Source organism: Phascolarctos cinereus, unplaced genomic scaffold (assembly GCF_003287225.1).
Source record: "Phascolarctos cinereus isolate Bilbo 61053 unplaced genomic scaffold, phaCin_HiC Scaffold_3;HRSCAF=262, whole genome shotgun sequence".
NCBI lineage: Eukaryota > Metazoa > Chordata > Mammalia > Diprotodontia > Phascolarctidae > Phascolarctos > Phascolarctos cinereus.
Window position 1 is genome coordinate 28,048,020 of NW_027555736.1, and position 23,567 is coordinate 28,071,586.

The 23,567-nt window shown below is 35.7% G+C and overlaps 1 protein-coding gene across 3 annotated transcripts in view; it reads right to left on the bottom strand.

Moving 5' to 3' along the window:
- CTNNA3 (catenin alpha 3) overlaps nt 1–23,567 on the bottom strand; it is a 1,889,266-nt gene that overhangs the window by 386,782 nt on the left and 1,478,917 nt on the right. The gene's annotated exons all lie outside the window — the stretch shown is intronic.

Consider the following 23,567-nt stretch of genomic DNA (forward strand, 5'->3'; position numbering starts at 1 on the left):
AAAAATATGTATTTAATATTTCTGCCTTAGTGTATTTATTTGTGAAATTTTGTGCTCTAATACATAGTCAATTTTTGGGATGGTGCAAGCCACAAATGAAATATAGGTATACCCCTTTCTATTCCAATGCAATATTCCCCAATCAGAATTCAGGTCCTTCTTATCTTTGTTGCCTTAGAGGATTTGAAGGAGCTAAGGCAAAGCTGTTAGCTCTCACTCCCCCATCTTGACTCTATCCTCAATCTCTAAATCCTAATTCCATATAACTACTGTTAAAATATTTAAGGTTGTTATCAAATCCCTTTCAAGTATTCTGTCCCTGGACTAAGCATCCCCGCTAGCTTAAACTCTCTGAAACTTTCTTCATTTAAAAAATGAAGATGAAAACAGAAGTTGTACCTATCACATAGCGGAGGAACGCTCAACTTTGGCCATCCTTAAAGCATTATAGAGATGGGAGTCCATAGGTTGCCTTTGAGGCGCTCATTTTACTTCTGTTCAAATAAGAAGTGGCTTCTGGTTATTTTCATGTCTCTTCCATTAAAATGTGGACTCCTGGAGAGCAAGGATCAGGCTTTTGCCTTTCTTGAATGCCCACAGTTTCGTATGAATACCTGCCTGGCAAATGGTAATAGCTTAATAATACTTGTTGACTAACTAGTTGGTAGAGATCCATTTTTCAGAGGTCTGAAGCTTCTGAGGGTATAATTTAGACATCTCTGACACTTTCCTTAATACCTTAAAACTTTATTTCGAGAATTCAATGGAAGATTAGATGATATAATAATTGGCTTGTGAGCCAGAAGGAGATTCTGGCTCATTAAGATCGATGATCAGAAATGAGATGACTTCCCGGAATTCTGTTATTTATCATTCCATGTCTGATCTACAATAAATAAAGCAAGGGTCAAAATATTGCTAGCTATTCTTTTATTTCTAAAGATGCTTATTGTGGCTGAGGAATTCAATGTTAAGAAACTATGCTAAGACAAAGCTAAGTCAGCATTTCTCAGTATTATGCAAGGTGCACAGTGGTGGTTTGATGAGGATTGAATGAAATTTGCCAAGCACATGCCTTCGGACCATATTGTATATGTAGAGATCTATCTTTCATGTTCAACAATCTGGTTGGACGTGTTCTATGTGATTACTATGTATAAGGCCCTTTCTTAAAATACTATCCTAATAATTAATTTGGGTGAGGAAGTAGCCTTGGGTTCTCCAAGGCAATGCCAGCAGATTTTGATAACAGTCACTCTGGCAGGTTTTATCAAGCCCAACCATATCTTACGGCTGTTGGAATGATATCTGTAAAGCATGGCACATAGTAGGCATTATATAAATATGAGCTGCTATTAACTATGGACAAGAGAGAAAGGGAGACAAGGAAACTGAGTCCTTTCCCATAAAAGTTAACATTCAGCTAAGGGTAAGAGATGTAATGCATGCATGGATAAGTAAATACATACTGACTGGAGGTGTGTGTTAGGGACTAATACTCATTGGATTCAGTAAAAGCCTCTTGAAGTAGGGAGCACCTCAGGTAAGCCTCAAAGAGAAACAAGGGTCCTAAGAAGTAGAAATGGGCTTTGATAATACCCTAGTCATTGGGGACAATGTGAGCAAAGGTGAGGAGGCTTTGGATAGAATATTATGAGTGGACAATAACAAATAGGCCAATTCAACTGGAATGAAGAATGCTTAAGCAACAGTCATGTGCAATTAGCCCCAAAAGCTAAGTTAAAGCTAAATTTGGAAAAGATTTAAATGCCGGAATTGTATATCATGTGTTTTTCTTACAAGTAATGGGAAGCCAATGAAGATTCTTGATCAGAGGAGTGACACAGTCAGATGCACATCAGTATAGGAATTACTGAAGATGGTGAAATTATAGATTCATAGATTATTTGCAAGCAGTTTGTTAAGTACTGAGAATTCAAAGATTAAAAAACAAGAATGCAATAATCTGTTTCCAAAGACTTTCAATCTACTGAGGAAAGGAGGAAAGCATATATGTATATATATATACATATTTACACATATGTGCATGTATATATGTGTGTGTACTTACATAATCTATCTTCACATATTCTCTGAAATTGGCCACAATATCATGTGTGTGTGTGTGTGTGTGTATTTAAAATAGCTTGTCATCCTTGCATACTAATACAATAAAATTGCAATTGCATTCATTTTTTCCAGTTGGCCTAATCTGAGATGCTATGAAGCTGTGAATAGAGTTCTGGACTTGGTATTGTGGGAATCAGGGTTCAAATCTGTCTCTGAAGATTATTATCTGGGTGACCCTAGGGAAATTACTTAAGCTCTCTGAGCTTCAGCAAACCCCTTAGGATTTATCTACTTCAGAGGATCACAAGATCATAGACTTCAAGTGAAAATGGACCATGGATATCATCTACTACAACCCCTTATTTTATAGATGAAGAAACTGAGGCACAACTAGCCCAAACTTACATGGTTAATGAGAAGAAGAGGTATGACTTGAGCCAAGGTCTTCTGGGTAGCAGAAGGGAGAGATCACTGAACTTGGGAGTCAGGAAGATCTGAATTCGAATCTTCCCTCAGACACTTTCTAGCTGTTTGTCCCTGAAGTAATCCCTTAAGCTCTTTCAGTCTCAGTTTCCTTCTCTATAAAATGGGGTTAATAATAATACCCATCTCATAAGGCTGTTGAGTGGATTAAGTGAGAACATATGTAAATAGATTTGCAAACCTTAAAATATTAATAAATGTTACCTATTATTGTTGAGGGTAGGAATTGTTTCATTTATTGTATTTGTATCACAAGCACCTAACAAAATGCCTGGCATATATTAGGCACATAATAGATATGTTTTGATTGATTAATTGATTTCTAACTTAGATGAAAGTTACAGAAGACATGACTTGTGTTATTGGAAAAAAATCTATACTCTAATGCAATCATTTCTTCTTAATTTATTTACCTGCCCAGGGGATTTAGAGCTCGCAGGGATAATTAAAATCATCCTACCCTAAAGCCACAAAGACTTCACAAGAAGTTCAATAAATTAGAATTTTCAATTTCTGATTTCTCATCAATTATATTACTAGTCACAAGCATGTTATCTCCAGGGCTGATACTCTCTCTGCTCCACTGTAGTCCTAAATATAGGGCTGATAAAAGGAAAACTGTCAGGAAGGAAATGCTGTCACCTCCCAATCTTGGCCTTTTGTACTCCCAAGTATCTAGCACTCCTCTCCTCTCATGCATTACGGTGCCCTTAATCAACACGTCTTCTTTATAGCAATACTCTAGGCTTTGAAACTTTTCCTAGATGCTCTCCTTAAATTGTCAATTCCATCAAAGATGTGCTTTCACTTTCTCATGATAAAACTTAGCTAATCTGCTCAAGGAAGATATGTCCTAGTCTTACTCCCCTAAAATGTATCAGTCTCCATCCATTCCATATTTATACTTTGAATTTCATGGAATTAAAAGTCCCAGATAGAATCTTAGGTTTAGAAAAGGCATTGAAGGTCATTCAGTCCAGTGAAACCTTAGCAGAATTGTCCATCCTCTCTAGCATGCTTATAGGGAGAGTCTAACCAAGCTGCGCTGGAATGCTTAACATGAGGGGAACTCACCGCCTCCCAAGGCAGCTCAGCTCTCTTTCAGACTGTTGTAACTGCTATGAGGTTGTGCCTCATGTTGGGAAGAAATCTGCCTTTGAGTCCCTCAACAATGAGATTTATGTGTTCTCAAAATGGATGATCAAATTATCAATCAGCAAAGATATTTTAAGTACCTACCACACACTGAGGATAAAAATACAATAAACTAAATCAAATGAGATAATATATACAAAGCACTTTTCAAACCTTAAACTGTTACATAAATAGTAGCTATTATTGTTGTTAGTGTGATTATTAAGTTATTTTTTACTTTCAAAGAGCTTACAATTCAGGAAATAGGCAAATAAATGAAGCCTATTGATTTAATGGAGAACTGGAAATTCTGACACAAAATAGTGCCTTGTAAATACCAAAAGTATTTTCAAAATGGAAAAAAAATTTAACTTTTAGCTAGGAAAACTGTTCCCATAATCAACAGTTATGTCAAATTTATATATTGATTTAATCAATTATTCTATTGATTCAGCCCCATAAATTTACATTCTTCCCTATTCAAATCATATTGGGACAATTCATTTCAGTGGGGGGAATAATATTCAAGCCATGTAAAAGTGATAGGTGAAATTTATTTGAAGATATTCAAAATGAATCAAAATTACAGTGACCCAAGATTCAGAATTTCATTGTCTACTATTGATGACAAAATTCAATTAATGTGGGCTTCAGAACAGTGTTACAGTACGATAGCAGCATTCAAGTTTGGATGAAAAAATCTTTGACTATTGGTAGTAGCTATGAAAGTCTCTGAAAGTCATCTGTGTACATTAAAGGAGAACCTTGTAACTTAAATGATACCAACAGGGAAAAGAAAGTTGTATTGCTTTCCATTTTCTCCCCCGATCCACCACCTCTCAGTCTCTTCCTTTCATCCTGCGATGTGTGTATAGGGTTGCTCAATCTACCAGGGGATCCCCACTCCCATGGGGTGACAGCAGAATCCGAAGGAGCTGCAATGATTAGGTAAGAGTTCTGAATCTTAAAGCCTGGATTTTGCAAAGAAAGGAAAGGTGCCCATTCTGCCCATGCACAGGAGTCTATCCATATGTGGGCCAGGAGAAGAGAAACCTCAAGAGGGATGAAATGACTGCCTGAAGGTTACTTGAATGGTTTTCACTGGTAGAAATGATTAGACTTATGCTGTACCTGGTGGATAGACCTAGGCTTGATGGGTGGTCAGGATGAGGCAGGTTTATGCTTCATGTATAAGGGGAATGTCTTAGCAATGAGAACTTTCCAAAAGATCTGGCTATCTTGGGAATTTTTAATGCCTCAGTCCCTCATTACACACTCCTTAAGAAGAGCCTGGGGGGCTTCTATAACTGTGGTACACAGGATTCTTGTTTATGAAAGGTTCCGACCATACGGACTTAGAGGGCTCATCTAAATCTGAAACTTATTCTATCAGAACAAGTAAAAACAAATAAAGCAAAGTAAAATAGAAAAAGTCTTCATGCTGATTGTGAGGGAACATGAATTTTTCCCACTTTACCAATTGATCATGATCTCTACCTAATTTTCATCATGAAGCTTCTGCTCCAAGGATAACTATTCCTTTTTTTCTCCACCATATCATAATAATGATAATAACAATAGTAAGGTATAGCAGATCTATCTATTATTTACCAATACCTATATATTCTATTCTATTTATTGTATTGTATTATTTCATACCATATTATATCATATCACGTCATATCATATTATACTATACATTACAAAGGAAAAGGAGAGAAAGAGACAGAAGGAAGACATACAGAGATATTTGGAGAGACAGAAACAGAGAAGAAAAATAGAGAAAGAGACAGAGGTGGAAAGATATGAAGAGAGAAACGGAGACAGAAAGACAGAGAAGAGAAAGGAAAGGACTGAGAAAAAGAAGAGAGAGAGTGAAAGGGAAATATGGAGAGAGACAAGAGTCAGAGGGAGATGAAGAGAGAGACAGAAAGCAATGGAGACAGAAAGAGATAGAGACAGATGGAGAGAGAGGTAAGGAAGAAGGAAAAAGTGGAAAAACAGGAAAGGAAATGGAAAGAAGGAGAGAGACGGAGAGAGAGGGGAAGTACTTATGTCCTTTCTTGAATTTGAATTTTCTCTTATTTGACTCAAGCAATAAATCTTTGCTCAGGCTCTTCACCTCACCTATAATATTCTTTCTCACTCTTCTCTGTCAATTTCCAAATACCTCCTAAATCAACTTTATGTTTTACCCTTTTACAAGTTTATTATTGTCTTTTTTAATAGCACAATCACTTCCCAATATACATAACCCCACTCCATAGAACCCTCCCTTGAAACAAAGATATATGCCATGGTAGCACAGCCAACATATCTCAAATATGTATGTGTATGTGGATATAGATATAGATAGATATAGATATAACACACACACACACACACACACACACACACACACATTTTGATCATGTATCTCCCCAATTGTCTACCAGCCAGAGAATGATGTGGTTCAATACCTTTTGTCCTAGACCACAATTTATCACTACAATTAATCTAAATGCAGTTGTCTTTTATTATTGTCTGATTTTATATTATTGAGGCACTCTGAATATTTTTATCTTGAGTTTGCTTTCTTTTGTTTCACTCTGTAACAGTTCATAGAAGTCTTCCTATCTTTCTCTGAAATATTCATATTTATTATTACTTAAAATGCAGTTAATATTCTATCACCTTTATATGCTACATTTCATGCAGCCATTTCCCAATGATTGAAAATCATTTGATTTCTAATTATTTTGCTGCTACAAAAAGTTTAGTATATAAATGGTATCTTTATTTGTATTATTCATCTCTTTGGGTGACATGACCAAGCCTGGATCATTTTTTTTCTTCTTTATAAGGCCTTCTTTGGGGACCTCAGCCCCAATGTTTCTTCTTCTGAATTCCTACAATGTTTATGGGCTAGCCCATAATTATATACTCTCTACACCTCAATGGATTAACTAAATGGCAAGGTTGGCAGAGCATTCTCTCATTTTTTTCATAGTGTGTATATATCCCAGAGCTGGGCATATTTGACTATTTTCTCAACTAAACTAAATCACCAGATTTAATCTTAATCTTAATCTAATCTTAATCTTTAATCCTAATATAATCTTAACTAAATCACCAAATCACTTCCATTTCATGAATTTGTATCATGTACCAGATCCATGAAACCATTTCCCTTTCACTACATTCTGTCTCCTACCTCTGCACCTTTGCCCAGGCTGTCCCCCCTGCCTAAAAGGTGTCCTCTTGTTTATACTCAGTTTCCCCCAGTTGTTAGTTGTCAGTTGTTAGCCTTCCCCACCAAAAAAATGGTATTTATTTACTTCGCATGCATTTTGTACTGACATCTATGTACATACAGTTTGACCTCTTATTTTAAATAGCAAGTACTAAAGGAAAAGAGAAATGATAAGAAGCCTAGATTCTAATAAATTTTTCTTACTGTCCTATGTAATTATGGGTCACTATCCATTAATAACAGGGACAGGAATTTCAAAACCTAACAAAGGTTGCTGAGGGATGAGACAGACAAAAACCCTCTTTCTTCCTCCCTTCTTGACCTCATTTGCAAGGAAAGTTTCAGGAGGAAAAAAAGGGAGGGAATCATCTCAGTAAATATGATAATAAATAAGCTAATGCAGGAGATGACCCATTGAGGACAAAGGGGTCTGTTTCACTTGAGGGCCCTGAGCTTAAAGTGATGTCCTGGCAGTTTATGATGTGCTCAGGGCCTCTCTAACAAACCTAATCAGCTATCAGAATATCCTATAGGATGAGTGACCTATCAATGATAATAGAGGCATCTGGGGATAAACATACTATATGAATCTAAATACATTCAAGGTCTAGGATTCCACGTACAGCTTTATAATGTTGGAGGTCTAACATTGAATCTAACTTCACTAGTTAATTTTTCCTCCAATGAGAATTTATGGGTCATTCTATCCAAGTCCTTCATTTTAAGAGCTGAGGTCTAGAAGTTGTGATATTCTCAAGATCACACAGGTATTAAGTAGCAGAGCATAGGCAGCTAGGTGGTACAGTGAATAGAGTTTGGGGCCTAGGGTCAGGGAGACTCATCTTCTTGAGTTCAAATATGACCTCAGACAGTTACTAGCTGTGTGACCCTGGGCAAGTCACTTAACCCGATTTGCCTCAGTTTCCTCATCTGTAAAATTAGCTAGAAAAGGAAATGACAAATAACTTCAGCATTTTTGTGAGGGAAAACTGCAAATGGGGTCATGAAGAGACAGATATAACTGTAAAATGGCAAACCACTCCATTATCTTTCTTCATCAAGAAAACTTCAAATGGGGTCACAAAGAAGTGACATGACTGAAAAATGACTAAAATCTTTGTCTCCAAGTCCCCAACTCTTTTCATATTATACCATACAGATCCAAGATGTAAACTCTTATTTTTACCTGTACCTTTAAAGAATATAATTATCTATTGTATTTATATAATATATAATACTCATATTATAATGTGTTATCTTATACTAGGAAGCTAAGTGGTATAATTGTTAGGGCACTGAAGCTAGAATAGAGAAACCTGAGTTCAAATCTACCCTCAGTCACTTACTAGCTGTGTGACCCTGGGCATGTTATTTAACCCCGCCTGCCTTATTTTCCTCATCTATAACAGAGGGACAACAATAGTACCTTCCTTACTAGGGCTGTGTTGTGGATAAAATGAGTTAGCTATACAGTACCTTACAAACTTTAAAATACTGTATAAATGTTTACTATTTTTATTTCTGGATATAGCTGTCTGTCTCTAGAATTAAAATTTCTTCTTATAATACAGAAAAAAGCTAAACAAAATTATCCAGTAACAGTAATTACACTTGAAAATGCATAAAACATTTGGTACCCAGAGGTGCTCACTTCTCTGTCAAGAGGAAGGAGATATATTTCATGATCTTTTCTCTGAGGTCATAATTGGTCATCTTAATTATTCAGAGCTTGGCTTCCTTTCGGTGAAGTTCCCCCCGTTCTTTTTTTTTTTTTTTTACAAATTACCAAAATGCTTTATATGAATTATCTGATTGAGCCTCATAATAATTCTGTGAAGTATTAAATCAGTAAGCACTTATTAAACACTTACTATGTGTCAGGCAGTGCTGGAATGGATAGTGTCACCATTACATATTTCCATTCACATCAGGGTACTGAAATTCAGGGAACTTGAGTAACATACTTGGGGTACCACTAGTATGAAAGGCACTTTCTGTAAGCACCACACCAGGGTGGGGAACCTGAGGCCTCCAAGCCACATCTGACCCTCGAGGTCGTCAAGTGCAGCCCTTTCACAAAATCCAAAGTCAAAGGGCTGTACTTGAGGACCTAGAGGGCCACATGTGGCCTGGAGCCCATAGGTTCCCCACCCCTGCACTATACCACTCCTATTAGTATACCTTGTGGTTTTCCTTGATTTTCCCAGGTCTTAGTGTCCTCTCCAATAACCACTGTATTTATTTGGTATATATTTGTTTGAAAATATCATTCAGAAATCCATAGGCTTCACCAGATGAGCAAATGGAACTGGGAGATAAAAACGTACAGAAAGCCTGCTCTAAGGCCTAGAATTGTGCCTAGGTCCTAGAACACAGAAGAAACTCAGTAAATAGTTAAAGAATTGATTTATTTCCCACTAAAATGCACTCCTGGACATTACTCTTTTCAAAGTCCAAGAAACTCTCATTTAAATAGCATGAACCTTAGGCTTTGATTGTATTCCAACCTTCCCACATAAGTCAGTTTCCTCCTGAATGGCCCGTTTCACTGCTGTTCCATTAACAAGCCCCAGTCTCACTGTTTGGCACTGACCCAGTGAAGACTATACTTCAGTTCCATATTAGACATGGACAAAAGCTTCAAAGTTAAGAGGATTAATTAGGATAAAACCTTTAAAATCCTGCTTTCAACATCCAATTCCCTGGGTCAGCAAAAATATTATGAAACTCTCATTTAAGGCAAAAAACAGTCTCTTGTGTGTCATGTCTAGAATTCCACTCCAAAATTTTTCCAACCATCACCAGTACATCTGCTCATAAAATGGAATAAAACATATGCTAATTCATCTTTTTGTTTTAATTCCTCAGGAAGATTTTGTTTATATAAAGAGGGAATGTTATGGGGAAGAGGTTGTTTTTTTTTTATCAGAACATATATATTTTTAAATATATTTTCTTTAAAGTCCCAAAGTAGTAGTAAGAATACATGTAGTCAATATAGTCAGATATATTTACATGTATATAAATATGCATAACATATACAAATATATGCATATCTATGTATTATTCATATGAAGAGAAAAACAGACAGATGACAGCACTGAAAGGAAAATTCTTAATTTGGGCTTTCCCATTCTTTAATGAGGCAAAACTCGGGACAAAGAGGATTAAAAGGATTTTATTTTAAGTACATCAAAGTAGCAACCCATTGCTCATTAAAGATCAGTAATGGCTTCAAGGTGGGGACTGCTTTGATAGGTAACTTTAAGATAATCCAGATAGGTCTATCTCAGAAAAAGAGGCTGGGCCCTTGCATCTCAGTTCCTCCCCAAGGTAGCAAGAATGTAATAGTTTGCAGGTAAGGGTATGTGACAAAGAGTAGATGATACAAAAAAGCTGCAGACTTAGGGTGTCCTTCCTCCAGAACCTCCCCCAATACTGTTTGATAAGCTGTGAAGGGAACAATGAGTAACTGAGTCAGCACAACTTTCAACAATAGATAGATGATAGATGGATAGATAGATAGATAGATAGATAGATAGATAGATAGATAGATAGATAGATAGATAGCAGAAGTTTATCAAAGGAAACTCTCCTCCAACATGGATCAATTTCTTTTCTCCAATTTATAATCTTAGTTACGTAGGACACTGAGATTTGACCTAACCTGGGTCATTCAGCCAGCTAGTGCCAGAGACGAAACTCTAACTGAGGTCTTCCTGATTCCAATTCTCCAAGTCAAACTTTCTATAATTTATTGCCAGTGTCTTTCAGCAGCATAACGTATTGGGTTGGTTTTTTTGTTTGATTTCTACAAGGGGGGGAAAGTTGTCATGTACTAGAGGGAATAAATTTGCTTCGTTTTGCCTTGAGAGCAGAACTAGGAATTATGCATATAGTCATCTCTTAATAAATGCTTTTTCATTCATTTAGTCAAGTAAAAGACTAGGGATTATTTGATTCTTTTTCTTTGCATTGTTGATATGTAGTATCTTGTGTGGCACACAGTAGGCACTTAATAAAAACTTCTTGCAGAATTACTGCATAAAAAGCCTATCTATCTTCTTTCTTGCTCCTCAATACACACAGACTAGATTTTAGGTCCTTGATGGCTAGGGCCATTGTGTTTTGCTTAATCTCTGTAGAATGAAAGGAGCCTGAGGTAAGAGTCACTAGGTTGGCTTTTTTCATTTGTCTTTCAGTCCTAAGAACCTGTTACATGCCTAGTGCAATGGAAGTAATTAATAAATATTGGTTGGAAATGCTTGGATCTTTGGAGTCCAGCTCTGTGACTTTTATATAATCAACTATTAAGAAATGTTTGTGAAGTTAAAATCGAAGTACATTTCCACTATGGTATCAGAAAAGATAAAATTTTAAAAGCTGTATTGAAAGTGTTCTCTGGTGCATTATCTCCTTAGCTGAGTACTGTGTAATAAGATTCCATCCATCTCTGAGACTACCTACAAAGGAGAAAATGAATGCGACTTGAGAATTACCATTTCAGTTTCAAGGAGTTAAATTGAGGCTTGATATAAAGAAAAAGACATCTTAAAAAACAATTATAGCTATCCCCAAGTGGGCCACCATGGTAGGTGGTTAGATTTCCGGTCATGGAAGTCTTCAAGTAGAAGCTGGTTAATAGTAACAGTAACTAGCATTTATATAGCACCTACTATGTGCAAAGAACTGAATTAAGCACTTTCAAATATTATCTTATTTGATCCCCACAACAACCATAGATAGGTACCATTATTATGAATATTTTACAGTAATGAAACTGAGGTAAACTGAGGTTAACTAACTTGCACAGAATCACGCAGCTAGTAAGTGCCTGAGGCTGAATTTGAACTCAGTTCTTCATGACTGAACTCTCTATCCACTGTGTTACCAAAATGCCAGGTATACCATTTCTGGGGCACATATTATAGGAATTTCTTGTATGTATAAGTTTGACTAGGTATCTCTGAGATTCTTTCTAACCCTAAAATTTGGTAATTCTGTGATCTTAAGAAATTTAGATCATCAAAAATATTCTTCAGATGAGGTAAAGTGAGGCATGGGAATTTGAATGATTATATGAAAGATACAGAAGTAGGAAATGAAATTGTTAAAGGCAGAATGCTCTACCTCCACCATTTCTTGTCTTTCAATCCAAAGCGCTTTTCCTGGGTCACTCTCATCCTTAATGATGAATGAAAATACATCAGTGAAGATGCATTTACTCTCTGAAAAGTGTCTCATTCATCCCTCAAGGGAATTGGTCAAGGGATTAGCAATCTTTGTGTTGGCAATCACTTTCTCTGCCATTACACAGCAAGATGGAGTGGCTGTCTTTGAGGATGAGTCACATGGAGCACTTCCACAACTATTCCATAACATGTCATGAAGATGCTAGGATATTGGCTATGCTGTACAGGGAGATAGGGGCATGCCTTCAAAATCCCTTAAGACAAGTTTGTGTCAGCATCAACTGCTGCTACATGAAAGATGCAGGCAGGCCATAGCAGGGCAAGACACCCTTAGCTAGAGTCACAACCAAGTGCAGATCAAAAGGCTACCAGGTTACGGACGTCAAGTCCTTCATGCAGTGATGACTGATAATAGGCCAAAAAATAGCTGCTCTCCTTCCAGGACTACAGGTCACACATTTCAGTGACTGCTCAGGAAATAACCTGTCAGCACATCATCTATGAACACGAAAGATGATGTAGTTGTCCTAGCTTCTTCCAGCCATGGGGGGAAAAGGTCATGAGGAACATGGGACATTTTTATAGGACGTTTTATCCAACCTTTTCTTTCTTTCCTGAGAAACAGGATTACAGATGTTCATCAAACTTTGTGGAATTTGGTGATGAGGTTAAGGTTTCCATTTAACAGTTAAGATGTCTTTCTGACAACATGTGTTGTTGAAACTTAAAGCTTCTAACCTATACGATGACAAAAACATCTGTATTTTTTCTTCATTTTCTGCTTTGTGGTTCCATCCAAAGAGAAAAAAAACCATAATCACCAGCCAGAATTAAAAATGAAACAGAGTAAATTCCAGATCTAATAATAGGAAATTTACTTTAACCTGTAGTAAAGCAGATTCATTTTATTGTAGAGAAGTAGCAGAGAGAAGGAAAAATAAAATAATAATAATAATTGTGGGGGAAGGCCAAATTAAAAAAAAAAAATAAGGGATAGGCCAAAAATTGAAACAATATTGGAGTTCTCCTGGTTTTATTTATGGGATCAAAGCATACCTGTGATCTTAATTATATTACCTTAACAGTTTTTCACATTGATTATTTCCATAAGGAAATATCATCCTCTGATTTTTCATCATGTTAAAATATTAAAAGGACTCAGAAAAGTCCTAAAAAAACCCCCAAAAACCAAAAAAGCAAAACTCTGCATATTCTCCTTCCTCTTACAAGTAACAGATTTTGTTTTTTAAGATTTTTAAAAAGATATGAGTCAGTAAAGGGTCAGTGAAGAAAATGCAGATGTGGTAGGGTGAAGGGTCCAACTCTGGAATTAAAGAATTTGGCTTTAAATCCAAACACTGAGGGCTACTACGTCTATGACCTTCCGCAATTCACTTCACTTTCTAAAGTCTCCACATCTACAAAGAGGAGGGCATGAAATAGTAATAGCAACAACAGTAATAATGTTTATATTATATTTAACATTACTAATTAATATTTGCATAGAAGTTTAAGGTTAGCCAGTACTTTACATATGTCATCTTATATAATGCTTGTCACAGCATTGTGAGATCAGTGCCATTATTATCTTTACTTTCCAGATGAAGAAACTGAGGATGTGGGATATTAGTTGTCCAGGACCGTACAGAAACTAAGTCAATCAACAATCATTTATTATGCATTTATTATGTGTCTGACTCTCTGTTGTAATGAATTTTTTAAAAAGGCAAAAGGATTCTCTTGACCCCAAAGAGTTAATATAACACTGAGGGAGACAACAAATATGTAAATATCATTGCTTATGTTTAATATGACAAACATATATATGACATAGAAGATGGAGAGTAATGTCAAGAGGAAGATGGTGGATAGAGGGAGTCCACAAGGAAAGAATCGTTAGAAAGACCTTATGCAGAAAACAGGATTTGAGCAGAATCTTGAGGTTTGGACATAGAGATGGTGAGCTAGAACATTCCAGGCAATGGGGACAAATAGCACAATGGTATGGAGTCAGGAGATGAAGCATTATGTACAGGGAACAAGGAGAAGGCAAGTAGAAGTTGATGAAAATGTCAACCCAAGATTCTTGACTCTGAGTCAAGAACTCATCATCTAGATGATCTCCATGTCTGTTCTAGCTTTAGATCCATGACCCAATGATAAGGCCACAAGCCTGAATCCTGGCTTCATCAATTATTACCCATGTGACTTTGCATAAGTCACTTCAGTTCTCTGTCAAATGAAGAAGGATAGACCAGATGAGCTCCAAGGTCCTTTCCAATAATCATCCTTCTCTGATCAAAGGTTTATTATGTGTTCCATCCAGGTTTCACTTAAAATGAATTAATATACTTAGAAAAAGAACAAGCTCATGTTCATTATTGATTTAACAAATGACTAACTCAGCAATCTTGTGATGAAACAATTGGACTGTGTCACAGAGAGAGAGAGAGAGAGAGAGAGAGAGAGAGAGAGAGAGAGAGAGAGAGAGAGAGAGAGAGAAAGAGAGAATTACACAGGACTTAAGAATGAGGTGAAGATTATCAGCAAGAATTTCCATATCACACCCTGCCCCAACCATTGACTGTCATTGTTGTTTTTTTGCTTTGTTTTGTTTTGTTTTATTTTTTAATTAGTTTTTTAATATTTTTTTGGAAAGTCTGTGATATGTGCACCAGAATCAAAAAAAAAAATCTCACCCAGGTTTCAGATAATAAGACAGGAGGGGGCAGGGAATTTGATTAACAAAAATAAATAGAAAATAGAAACTACTCCAAGAGCCCAATGAAAAAGAGTGAATGTATTAAATTGAAACTCCAGAGAGAATCAGGTGCCTGAGTTGCCCTGCACTCACAGTCCCTGACAGAAATAGGAATGACTCTTCCCTGGTTTTTCAGTCATCTTCATGAAGAAAACACACCTACTTTTATTTGCTCTGAGCAGGCTCCCAAAGTGTTGAGTTTTGGTTGAAATATAAAATTCCCATATAATGAAGTGTGTTTTTATTTCTTTTTTAAAACCAATGTTCCTGATTAAGCCAGCAAGGATTTACATAATTAGATTCAACTACCACAATCACAGTGAGTCCAGGACAAGGGAAAAAATGAATTATTCTTCCTAGTCCTTTTAAGTGGAGATATTCCCAGATGAAATAACCTATTTTTGAGAATCTACTATGACAATGGAAGAAAAAAAAACATTAAAACTACATTCCTGGAAATATACCCTAACATATCTGTGATCCAATACTGTAGGAAAACTCATCCAGTGATATAGACTGTAATCCATCCACTCATACTACATTATCCAGTAGCATTCCTGTCCTTGTCCTCTCCTAAATGCTTTAATCAAAATTAAAATAAAGACAATATTTGACATTTATATAGCACTTGAAGTGTTTATAAAACATTTTACTTATATTAACTCATTTGATCCTCACAACAGCCCTGTGAGGTACATGCTGCTATTATAGTATTCACATTTTACTGATGATGATGAAACTGAGGCAAGTAGACAGTTAAGTGACTTGCCCAGGGTTACACGGATAAATGTTTCAGGCATGATTCAAACTCTTATCTTCTTATTCCAAGCCCCACATTCTCTCCACTGTACTACCTCAGTTCTATCCAATGTGCTAGGAGTCTTTTTTTTAGAGTTCTTAATATTGAATGGATACAAAGGAATGTATTTCCTACACGTTGTATCAGTTTCTTGTTAATTAATTATTCTATCTTTTAAACAATCATATAGTTCTTTGATGATGTATTTTATACTAATCCCAGGCAATTCTTTATTTATAACATGTTGCAGACTGCTTATATCCATCATGAACCGTTACCTACTCATTGCCTACAAATACAAAGAGCAAAAACAGTAGATCCTACCATCAATAAGAAGCCAATTCAAACTATTAATCCATTAAACAAAAAATTTCATTAACTCTCTAATGTATATACATACATATATACATATATATATTACATATATATATATATACACACACACATGCATACATACATACATACACACACATATATGAGGCATTAATATTTGCATGACCTATCACACAGGACAGTTGAGGTAATCAAATAAGAATAATTACATTATTGAAATAGTTACATGTAAAGTATGGTATAAAAGTAAGCTTTTATCATTGTTATATTTCTCCTAGTTACTGTGATATACCCAACATAAGAGAATTCTTCCTCTGGATGTTTAAATAAACTATTGTATCTCTCAAAAGAGGGATATTTGGGGAATATTCCACACAGTCAAGTTACAGATATTCTTAGAAAGCAAGCACTAGTCTTTATGTTGTAGAATCACTGAAGAAACACAAATAAGATTCATCCCTTGTAGTGGGATCACTGGGAAATAACGTAGAAGCTGATAAAGGCTGGAAACATATGATCTAACAAATCATAATCTGATAGACTTGAAAATAATACATTTTAAAAAGAAAATAAAATTATGATGACCTCATGGATATAGCTTAATTAGATTTTATATGTTATTTTTTAAGATCACTGATTTAAACCAATTGTATTTGATAAAGTTAAATGTTGTGCAAAGGAATCTGTCACGTGGGGTCAAACTTTACTTCCACAGTAAATCTTGACACTACTATTTACTGTGTACTTTTACTATTTTGGAAATTAAATACTTAGTGAAGAATACCAAAGTCCCAGTGTCTACTCTACAATAAATGTCAAAGTAAAATGGATCTATCAAGCTGCCATTTCCAGGAATCAGCCCAGTTGGATGGAGAATGCCTAGTGTTACTTTATAGATGCTTAAATTCTTTGATGTCCCAACTCCACCTCTCCACACATGCTATAGGCTTTATAGTGAGGAATGCAACTTAGATGCCTGAATCCAGGAGGTAAGAGAAATAGGAGCAGAAGAGACACTTGGAGACACATGACATTCTTTCTGTGAAAGTGGAGTCTAATGGGAGGAGAAGAATTTGGTCAGATTAATCAGACATTAAAAAGGTGATAATAGAAATTAACAACCTCCTCCTATGATGAATATCAAAAGGAAGGGCAGGGGGTCAATGGAGAAGAAATACAAGTCAGAATGGCTAATCCGAGACATTCAAGAATTAGTGGCATTACTGCTGTTATTCAGGTAACAAACTTTAACCTATAACTTTCAAAGGAATTTAAAGGAAGTTAAACTGCCCCTCCAACAAAAAATATCAAAAAATTAACTGTACAGATAATTATTGAACCAATATACATGAGAATTATTTTTCTCTTTTTTAAGGTAAAGTAATTGTGAAAACAGGCATTTATAAAGAACTTTGAAATTTATTAATTCTTTGACAAACAGTATCACATTTATTTCTCACAATATCTCTGAGGTGGTGGGGAAGAAGAGTTATTATTCTCATTTTACAGATGAGCAAACTGAGGTAGATAGGACTTAAATGACTTGCCCAGGTTAACACTACTAGTATGTATCTAAACATATATTTGAATTCAAGTTTCCTGAACATCTATCCAATGTTCTATTTAGCTGTGATAGAATAGATATGGAGAGCTGGAAGAGACTTCCAAGTCAATACTCAGATGTGATGTTTAATGGGCTATCTGTCAGAAAATTAAAATTACATTAAAACATTTCCTGCTCTCCTAACAATTAACATGTGCTTAGAATGCAGATTAATATCGTACAAACGGTAACTGGTATGATGAGGATGAAACAACAGCAAAAATAACAATAAAAAATAAAAGTTCCCTAAACCTGGACCTTCATGTATTATATGTACACAATACTTTCCCAGTTTTCCAGAATATTTGGTTATTTGTTATTTCATAGGGTGCTCATAATTAACCTGTGAGCTAGACAAAGAGTAAAACCAGATATGATCTGTGTTTTTCACAGGTGAAGAACCCAAAATCCAGATAATGTAACCTATCCCAAATAAATAGGGCAGTTAGGTGGTACAGTGTATAGAATTCTGGGCCCAGAGTCAGGAAGATGTATCTTCTTGAGTTCAAATCTGTCCTGACACACTTAGTAGCTGTGCTACCCTAAACAAGTCACTTAACTCTGCTTGTCTCCATTCCTCATATGTAAAATGAGTTGGGGAAGGAAATTGTAAACCCCTCCAGTATCTTTGCCAAGAAAACCCCAAATGGGGTCATGAAGAGTTAAACACAACCTGAACAACAGCACTTGAGGTGGCTGGACAGAGAGGATAGAAAGCTAGATTTCAATTTGGGAAGATTTGGGTTCAAATACTGTTTATAATCATCAGTAAACTGTGTCAACCTTAGCAAATCACTTAATCTCTCTAAGACTCAGTTTCTTTATTTATAAAATGAGACTAGCAATACTAATGTTTCTACCTCATATATTTGTTCAATTTAAATTAATTAAATTGAAAAAAATTCATTACTGAGATGAATTTAAGACTAGCGGTACCTATATGTGGAAGTATATATATATATCTATATCTATATATATATCTTTTAATTCCACTAGAGATATTATATATATATATATATATATATATATATATATATATATCTCATATATAAATCTTTTAATTCCACTAGAGATATTAGGAAATCAGTATTACTCTAGTTTAAAACTCCTTTTCCAGACTTTTCCCTTTGGGAAACTGTGTAAGAGATGAAGAATAAAGATTTGGGTAGGAGAACTATTTCTTGCCGTCCCAATCTCCTGAAGTGTTGATATTCATACCTACCCTTTTCCATTCAAACAAGTTCAAGTTATTGATCAATGAGAAAACAAACAACTTTTTAGTTTTTGTGGGAATTGGTCATAAAAGGAATCTAATAATAACACTTTTGTTTTAGGTGGTTAAGACAAAACTGTATTTTTTAAATGTTGTGATTTTTTTTTCAAGATTCTTATAAATATCACTTCAAATTGCCCTGGGGTAGAGACATATCTGGTGGGCAGAGAGGATAGAGCACTAGGCCTGGAGTTACGAACACCCGAGTTCAAATCCAGCTTCAGACACTAGCTATGTGTCCCTGGGCAGGTCATTTAACCCTTTTTGCCTCTGTTTCCTCATCTGTAAAATGATGAGGAGAAGGAAATGGCCAATGTTACCAGTATCTTTGCCAAGAAGACCCCCATGTGGTCAATACGGTCATGGTCAGTAGGACATGATTGAAACAACTGACCAGAGACATATCTGAGAAAATATGGGGACTGTATCAGTTTAGACATTTTTCTCTCTCTTAACTAAAAATACTTGGATATTAGATTAACATTAAATGAATAAAACCGCTTGCTGACAGATTTACTCTTAAAACACTGAATTCAGCACTAATATGCTTCTCAACATATCTCAAAAGGTTGTGAGCTTTAAAAAAGAAAATATATTGAAAATATCATAAGCATTACACATTTTGAGGCTCAATCCCTCCTCCAAATCCCTTTTCTTTATTTAACTCATTCATTTGTTTCTTTGTTTACCTTTAGGTACATAAGCTCCTATCAGACTTTAGCTTCCTGGGAGCCAAGGATGTTTTGTTTTTGCGTTCTCTACCTCCCCTCCACCCAGTGCTTAGTAAACTGCCTTGTACATAGCAGGTACTGGAGAAATGACTGGTAGATAATGTTGAAAGAACACTTTACTGGGAGGCAATGCTCCTAGCTCCGAGCAGTGACTTGTCATTAATAAGAGGGTCAGTGAAGGGAAAAGAATCCTTGGCCAAGTCATTTAGCACTTATTGGCCTTCCTTTTCTCACCTGCAAAATGAAGAGACTGAACAAAATGCTCTCCAGTTACTTTCCAATTCATCACTCTAAGATTTTCCTCCCTTTAGTTGCCACCAGCTTTCATTTCAATTCCCTTTGGTGACTCCCAGTAAAGAGAGTTTGGCAGCCTTGGGCACAGGGTATCATTTTAATCATGCACTCTCTCTGAAGTCCTGAGACATTTACTAATTCCATGACAGAGCCAGAGTGAAACCTGACAGACTTTGGAAATGAACATATTTTTCTCCTGAGTGACACTGCCTCAGGCTGCCTTCATTTTTTAGTAAAACAATATTTAAAAGACTGTCTTTTTTGTTGTTGTTGCTTCCCCGGTATTTAGCAAAGTTATTGGCACGTAGTATGACAATAAATACATCTTGACTTAAATCTAAAAGGTACAACTCTATGATTGTCAAGCCAACTGCAAGAATGAACAGTTCCCCAATAAAACCTCTCTCCACCAGAAAGAATCACAGCTGCAAAACACCCGCACTTCATTCTCTGTTTCCTGAAAAGGACTGTTCTTTCACTTAGGACTTCATTTTCAGATAAGTTTTAAAATTATACTTGTAGTATGATATTTGATCTATATCTTTCATTGAGTTTATTGAGGACAAGTACATGTTTTTAAGTATAGTCCTGTTTAGGAATTCTGGGTCATTACATTTGAGTGGGGCAGAGAAGGGATAGCCTTCCCTAGTCAATATAATTGAATTAGAAGTTCATAGAGCCCGAGTCCATCTCTTTCACAGTAAACGACCCTTTTACCGTTATTTCCAATTCATCTCATAAATTGCTTACTTGTACATACTCATTTGTATATTGCCTCTCCCATTAGACTGTGATCTCCTTGAGAATAGGGACTGTCTTTTACCTTTCTTTGCATCCCCAGTACTTATCACAGTGCCTAACAGATAGCAGTCTCTTAGACATTTTCATTGACTGATTGACAATATCCAAACATAGGGAGGAAGTGGAACATTCAGGGAAGAAGTAGGGGAAGTTCATGTTCCCTCTATCTCAGCAGTGGTATTACCCATGGTTGGGATGAAGTGCACCCCCACTCTGTAGCCCAAATTATAATTCGTCTATGAAATTTTTAAAAATTAAACAGAATTTTCTAAGTATCATGTTATAATGATTCAAAGCAATCTTAGCAGAAAGGGTAAAAATGCACCAAAACTGGGCTTTACAAACTAGTTTCAGGATGTAATAGCAAATTTGAATCAGAAGTTTAGATTCTAGTCCTATTAGCCTTATCTTAGACAAGAGATCTCATTTTTTTTTTTACCTTGGTTTCCTCATTAGTAAGCAGAAAATTTGGGGGAAGATATTCCTAAATGTACTCTCTCCTCACACAAAATAAACAAATAACAACAACAAAAGATTCGATTACACTATGCTCTATAAAAAGCAACATGAAATACATTGTTCACATTATATCCCTAGTGATTAGCACTTCTCCTTCATTAAAAAAAAACAAACTTTAATACATATTTGCTATTTTTTTTCCTTAAATAAACTGACTCCAAATTACTTTAAAAAAAATTAGATATACTTTTCCCCTGAATGTAATGATTGTTGGATATGTTCTTATAGGTAAAGAATGTTATGGAAATTTTACATAGGTAAAAGATTTTTGAAAAATGTAAACCTTTAACTACATATCAAATGAAGTTTAATAAAATACAATTAAAAAAACAAAGGTACCAGTGTTTGACTTTTATTTTGACTGCTTAAATATAATTTATGTTATATTGTGTTTATTTTTTCCTTTTTATACACATCATTTGCTAAAACTCCTACCTCCCAGTCTTCTCTGTGTACAAGACTTCATTTGTAGCAAACAAAGAAATTTAAGGAAAACAACTAAAAATAGCAACTGCATCTGGTATTCTATAGCCATAGTTCTCTGCCTCACAACTGAGGAATAGAAGATGTCAGAGTGTGTGTGTGTATGTGTGTGTGTGTGTGTGTGTGTGTGTGTGTGTGTGTGTGGAGTGGGTTTAATCATTAGTCCTCCAAAAGCAAGCTTGGGAACTAAATCAAATTTCATCTTCTATTGTTTAATATTGTTTAATTTGCATGTTTTTGTCATGATGAAAGAGAAAGAGAGAGGGAGAAGAAGAGAGAGAGAGAGAAGAGAGTGTGTGTATATGTATATATGTTTGTGTACAGCTATGTGGGACAGTGGATAGATCATTGGGTTTGGAACCAAAAAGTCTCATCTTTTTTAGTTCAAATCTAGCTTCAGATACTTACTAGTTATGTGACCCTGGTCAAGTCATTTAATCCTGTTTGTCTAAGTTTCCTCATCTATCAAATGAGCTGCAGAAGTACATGGCAAATCACTCCAGTATCTTTGCCAAGAAAACCCCAAATTGGTTCACAGAGATGGGACATGACTGAAACTTGAACAACTCCACAACAAGAACCACCACCACAAGTATACACACACATATTGTTCTGATTCTGTTAAATTCACTCTGAGTTCATTTATGCCTTCTAGTGTATTCCTAAGTCAGGATTTTTTTTTGTTAAAAAAATTTAAAAATATTTTATCACTTTGTCCTACATAAAAAAAGTCTTTACTTCCTCTGGTACATAAACGTTCCTAATAAAAATATCCCTAAGCTTAAATACCAAAGTTCAGGCATCAACCTAATAGCAAAGCCTTTTCATTTGTTTTTGTTGTTCTGTTCTGGCTTTTTCAATTAACAAGTATTTATTTTCTCCCTCACATGTCTCCTCCGTTAAAAAAAAAAAGTAAAACAATTTAAGAAATCTTCATAGTCAAGCAAACATTTTCACATTGGCCTCAAACAATTGCAACACACAATTCATAAGGGCCCACTGTGTGCAAAACACTAAGGTACTTACTGAGAGAATTATAGAGTTAAGATATGGCATTGTCAAAATATAAAACTTTTTTTTAAGTACGTTTCCTAATTTTTAATTGAAAAAAATTCCAAAATAAGATTTCAGAGAAACCATATCTCCCTATGACATAGGGAAGAAAGTGGTTTGCAAGTGAAACTTACTATAGACTCCCATCTCCATTATTTACTAGTTGTGTGACCTTTTCCAGGTCACTTCACCTCTGAGATCCTTGATTTACCCATGTGTAAAATGAAAACGTTCATAGAATTTTAACTTTAGAGCTGGAAGTGATCGTAAAGGCCAGCTGGCCCCACCCCCTAATTTTAGAAATGAATAAACCAATTCAGAAAGAATGTAACACTTGCTGATAGCCTTGCAGAACACATCATAGATAGGTCTTAGACCCAGGTATTCCTAACTCCAACTTTCAGTGCTTCCTCTCTTACGAGCTGCCTCTCCAATGACATAGACTTGGTGATCCCAAAGGCTGTTTCTATCTTCACAATTCTATGGTGGAATGACTTCACTATTATGCTCACTTCCCATTTGGTTGCACTACTTTGTGACATCTCCACCATCTCTCAGGGAAAATTCCTCATCCTATAAGATCCAATCAGCCTTGGTAGCCCCTCCTCATCATACATCTCTGACTGGGAAGTCAGTGCCATGAATTCCAAAAGCTCCACTTAAAAAGAAGGCTTGGCACAGTAACTCTTTTTTCATCTGGCTGATCTACTTTGGGACTTCACTTTCTGCACCATTCTCCTGCACCATTTTCCTGCATGCTCTCTCCTGTCCTCCCACATACATCCATGCCTTTTTAACTTCATTTT